Genomic DNA, 6,352 nt, shown 5'->3' on the forward strand with positions numbered 1-6,352 from the left:
TGGATATTCTACCTAATACATTTAAACACTGTATTATTATTTTCCCTGTTCCTGGACTGTTGTCTACGATGCTGTTTATTGCGAACGTGCTGAGATTTGAATTTATTTTGTACAATAAAGTAAAATAGAAAAGAATAAATATATAGTACTTATAAAGCACATATTAATGACTTATTCTGCATGGCCATATTCTACATCCCTTAACCCTAATCTATACCCAAACATAACTACTACAAACTACTGCCTTTCTACCACTAAGCAGCAAATTGGGAGTTTTTTGAGGGAAAATTCTTAATGTTTAATGTGGTCCCTGATCTAAGTGTTACCAAAATTAACATTAATCACAAACCACAACTTCCTCATGTGTATATGCTTCTCCTCTGTTCATGATCAGTAAGAAAACAAAGTTCACAGTGCTTAGTCTTGATACTTAAACTCAAATTCTCCTCCTAACACTACTAAAAATAATAATACAGCACAAGAACTGAAATACAGTTCTGTCACTGTGGTGGTACCCTACGGTACAAAGTGAAAAGACACAAATATGTACTTTTAAAGTGCTAATATGTACCTGTAAGCAGGGGCGCAGATGGGATTTTTTAACTGGGGGGGGACCAAGCTGTCAGCAAATGATTTAAACTCAGCTATTTTACATAATTTGCACTAGTATGCCAGTCGCCCACCAAAACTTCATGCCTTCAGCAAAATATGTTTTATGCAGTTAAAATTGAACGTAGTTGCATTTGTGCGAGTGCATGGTCTGCGCTGCAGAATTCACTGATCACGTAAAGAGAGGCGCATTCAGTGCGATCGCTTCAGATGTAGAGCCTGGTTTATAAACTAGCCACTTGTCGCGTCAGCACGAGCGCTCAGCTCGCGGCAAAAATGACACGAATTTTGAGAAAACGATGGGGGACAGAGGGATCTGATTTTCAAGATAAAAAAAAAAAACGCTTCTTAAACAGAGAAGGTGAACATGTAGGTATTCTTGTGGAAAAATAAACAATGCAAGCCATAGTTTCACTTTTCTGTTTGTTTTCCATTTGGAAAGCTGTCATTTATCTCACATTATGTTAAAGAGGCTTTATTTATTTATTTATTTATTTTTTATTTCTCAGTGTTTGCTAAATGTTATATAATTTACTGGTCTGTGTAAGCGAATATAGCATGTGGTGTATGTCATGCTTTATCTTATTCGTTTTTTGTTAATAAACGTTGTCATTGTAGCTTTTTTTTATTGTCGTTGTGCTTTTAATAAAGAATATGATACCAATGAATCCATCTTTTGTTTTAACCTTAAAAGGTAAAAGGTTAGCAGGGTTAATCATTTTCGTTACCATATAACTATAAACTATGATAAAAGTTAATCCGCATGCACTGATTAATGTTGTGTAAAAAAAAAACAAAACAAAACACAACAAAAAACACCTATTTATGTGCTCCTGCAGCCAACTGAGAAAGTTAGTTGCAAATGAGCGTCCTATGGAAAGAATGAGTCTAGAGTCCTGGTCAGCCTGCGACTGATTCTGAAGCAGTGGTGGCAATAATAAAGGAGCGGCGGCTGCCCCGCCACTATTTAGGCTAATTATGTACATAGCAGTAACCCTGATTAATCCTCAGTTTTACCAATGTTTGTCACCTGAGTGAGGGGGACGGATCGGGTCACTATGAATCTGGGGGGGTCATGTCCCTCCCGTCCCTAGTGCCATCTGCGCCCCTGCCTGTACTATGTACTGTTTAGGGGTAGGTAAGGTACAAAGATGTACCTTCTCATGTTCGTACCTTAGGGTACCGCCCCAGCGACAGAACTGTACCTTTTTTTCTGAGAGTGCAGAGGAAGGTCATTCCAAAAACCTTGGAGCTGCAACAGGAAAGGCCCGCCACCAACTGGTCAGGGGTAGGAATTACAGCTACAGTTTTATAATAGATCACCCTCAGTGCAAAATGACGGACTGCCTTCAGATTTTTCCGCCACTGATAAATAAATAAATTCCGTCAGTGATGGAGAATTTTTGGTTAACACAACCTCTGATGCAGACTGATTAAATCAGAAACATACTCTTTGAAAATATGTATGAATAAATTCTGTATTGTACAGGACGCCATTGTGACATGATAAACACAGTAGTAATGTGCTCTTTCTTTTTTAGTACTCCTTAAAAGCCAAGCAGCTGAATTTAGAACAAGCTGCAGACGAGAGAGAGAGACCTGATTCACAGTCACCCTGACTATAACTGTATTCATTATTAAGTTTCTTTTTTTCTGTACAGTTTTGGAAACAATTAAAGGCAAATTCACCCCAAGCGTAAAAGTGCATCCTTGCACAGTTTTTTTATTAAATACCATTTTCAAATACTCAAAAAATTCTTCCAAGCACTTTGTGTGCTTTCTTGCATATACGTCAAAGTCCCAGATTTCAAATTCTATCCATTTCATTAGGAAATTCATATATATTCACAGTCATCGTGGCTATTACTGTATTAATTGTCAAGTCATTAACTGTGCAGTTCTGTGAAAAATCAAAGGGAATATCAACCCATTTTTAAGTATATTCTTGCATATTTCTTTTGTATTTATTCTCACACACACACACACACACACACACAAATAGAATAAATAAATAATAATAATAATATGCATAATTACATTATTCATGAAAAGTGACAATATACATAATCTTGCACTGTTATGAATGCTCTTAGATGCTTGGGGTGAATGTGCCTTTAATTTTCTCCAAAACTATACAGTAAAATGACTTGAAAACAAATACAGTAATAGTTAGGTTAGGGTGACTGTGAACAGTAAACAAGTGAAATAATTAGCAAATCTATAACGGAAAGATTTTTATGAGCATTTGAAAATAGGACATGATGTAAAAGTGCTAGAATGCAGACATGCTTGCAGGGAAATTTGCCTTTAATTTTTCATAAACTATACAGTAAAATGACTTGAACTGGATTTTCACTTTTGGAAAGACATCATAGAAATTAATACTTTTATTTAACAAGGATCCTTTACATTTATCAAAAGTGATTGTAAAGACATTTATAATTTTACTACAGTATGCCCGTAACTTTTTTTTTTTTTTTACATTAGTTGAATAAAAATGCGAAATTTTGTTTATTATTATTATTATTATTATTATTGAACTGAAAGCCATCTTAAACAAATGCACAGTGTGCATTGCGCACATATTAAATTTCACGTAAATCTTTCATGCAGACACACGTTTCCTATTTTAATTGGTCCATTTGAAAGTAGACATTTCACTCTATAGATATATTTTTCATGTCTCTAAAGCAAGTATACACGGAGAAGTGACGCTCAAGTTCACAGAGACAGGCGGCAGAAAGCTCGTCCTTTTTGCTTTAATCTGTTTACAAAAGCGCAACGTTTCCTTGTTTTTCTGAGTGCACACAAATAAACGTTGAGTCTTTACAAATTCGAATGATGCCTATCACTCTTATCTGTATGACCAAAAATGACGGTATTTTAAGAGCAAGTGAGCGCACCGGCGCCTCTGTCATGCAGTACCGCGCTACTGTTCAGCTTCCACACTCACACAGACACTTCAATAGCGCACATTTTTCAAGGTTAACATTAGATTGAGCGGCCATGTAAACTTGCTACTACATACATCTCAGTCACCCTGACTATAACTGTATTCATTATTAAGTTCTTTTTTCTGTACAGTTTTGGAAACAATTAAAGGCAAATTCACCCCAAGCGTAAAAGTGCATCCTTGCACATTTTTTTTATTAAATACCATTTTCAAATACTCATAAAATTCTTCCAAGCACGTGTGCTTTCTAGCACTTTTACGTCATGTCCCAATTTCACTATATATATATATATATATATATATATATATATATATATATATATTCACAGTCATCGTGGCTATTACTGTATTAATTGTCAAGTCATTAACTGTGCAGTTCTGGAAAAAAATAAAGGGAATATCAACCCAATTTTTAAGTATATTCTTGCATATTTCTTTTGTATTTATTCACACACACACACACACACACACACAAATAAATAAATAAATAATAATAATAATAATATGCATAATTACATTATTCATGAAAAGTGACAATATACATAATCTTGCACTGTTATGAATGCTCTTAGATGCTTGGGGTGAATGTGCCTTTAATTTTCTCCAAAACTATACAGTAAAATGACTTGAAAACAAATACAGTAATAGTTAGGTTAGGGTGACTGTGAACAGTAAACAAGTGAAATAATTAGCAAATCTATAACGGAAAGATTTTTATGAGCATTTGAAAATAGGACATGATGTAAAAGTGCTAGAATGCAGACATGCTTGCAGGGAAATTTGCCTTTAATTTTTTCATAAACTATACAGTAAAATGACTTGAACTGGATTTTCACTTTTTGGAAAGACATCATAGAAATTAATACTTTTATTTAACAAGGATCCTTTACATTTATCAAAAGTGATTGTAAAGACATTTATAATTTTACAAAAGATTTCTATTTTAAATAAATGCTGTTCTTCTGAACTTCTATTCATCAACGAAACCTGAAAAATCTACTCCACTGTTTTCAACATAATAATATTAATAATTGTTTTCTGAGCAGCAATTTAGAATATTAGAATTATTTCTGAATGATCATTTGACTGGACTAATGATGCTAAAACAATCAGCTTTGATACAGAAATAAGTTATCTATATATAATGCAGGGCTCTCAAGTTTTGGAAAAAGTTTGGAGTGAGATTACTGTTAGGGGAGAAGCCACTCAAATATTTGCAGCAGTGGCCCCTCGGCCCCACACACTTCTCTTAAGTTTTTTCTAGAAGTTACATTTTATCTATTGTTCAAAATTGACCAGCACAAAATAGGAATTTTATCAACTGGTAAATCTGATAAAAGTCAAATTAAATGGAAATAAAATAAAATGTTTTATATATTTCAGAAATACAGATAAAAATAAATTAGGCCCCAAACGAGCCAACACAACAGCAGTGCTCAATACTGTACACATACAGTAGGATTGCAGAACTTGCCCTCTGCATGTAGCCTATGTAAAGCTGTTCCTTTTTTTTTTTTTATTGCAAGTGTTTTTTGCACAATTTGATGTCTTGATGATAGTGGTAGGGGCTTGAATTTAACTAGAGTAGCTAGTAATGGAATTATGTAATTTAATAACCAATGTAACTAATTTGTTACAGTTACTGAAAAACAATGTACAGTTAAATTACAGTTACTTATGAAAATGTTAACGATTACAAAGGGGATTACATCTGAATATTTTCACACACTTACAGATTTGATTTCCAAAATTGCACTGACTGCTCTAAAATATGAGACACCAATGTTTCCGGAGTTTAGGACACAGAACAGAACACATGCCTATTTGATAACTATTTATTTCCAATTTGAGTTTAATGTATATGCTTTATTTTTTTAAGATCAACATTTTTTTTGTTTTTTTGTTTTGTCCAAGACATTGTTAGATGACAGTGTTTCCAGTCATAGTCATGCAAGGATTTTATTTTAAAAATGGTATTATAACTATTAAATCATATCTTATAATTTTAAAAATCTGTATTTAACCTCAGAATGATCTCAAAGTAAAAAAGGATGCTAAAGTCTGATTTTGCAGTGGCTGTGCTTTAAAAGTAAAGTGTAATGATCATAATTCAACTGATGAAGGATTTCGTAAGTCTCACAGTAATCAGTGTTCAGTACTACTGTAAGGTTAAACTTGCCTGCTTTAAAAGTTTAAAAAGGATTAACAGCTGAAAACATTCCATAGAATTTTAGAAAAATAATCAAATGTAAGCAGTTGCATTACTTTTAAAGCACTTGAAGTAGATACACTACTTATTACGTTTTAAAATGGGGTAACTTGTAATCTATAACCTATTACATTTTCAAAATAACCTTCCCAACAATGTTGATACATTTAATGTCTTTTCTGCAGCTCAGTGCATCTTTTCAAGTTGTAAAAAGTTAAATTTTTCTGAAAGAAATGCCCTACGTCAAGCACCTTTTTGACAGCTGACCAATGACAAGCGAGTAGCCAGAACTGATGTTTCCATAACAACAAGAACAACAAGAAAAAATGGAGACTGTGCCGGTTGATAGACTTTTATTTTATGGTTGTGAATCGACATTCTCCTCCCTGTTAACTTCAAAAACCGACGCGCTGCCCACAAGGATATCAGAGCTGCGCGTCGGTTTTTTAAGTTAAACACGAACGCCATTGCGCCTTGGGTCGTCCCTTTTTTGGCTTGCAGATCCTTCCAGATCCCGTCCCCCCCCCTCTCTCTCTCTCCCACTTCACTTCCTGTCTAAATACTTACTAAAGTAAAGGGCA

Source organism: Labeo rohita, unplaced genomic scaffold (assembly GCF_022985175.1).
Source record: "Labeo rohita strain BAU-BD-2019 unplaced genomic scaffold, IGBB_LRoh.1.0 scaffold_208, whole genome shotgun sequence".
In the NCBI taxonomy this organism is placed as follows: domain Eukaryota; kingdom Metazoa; phylum Chordata; class Actinopteri; order Cypriniformes; family Cyprinidae; genus Labeo; species Labeo rohita.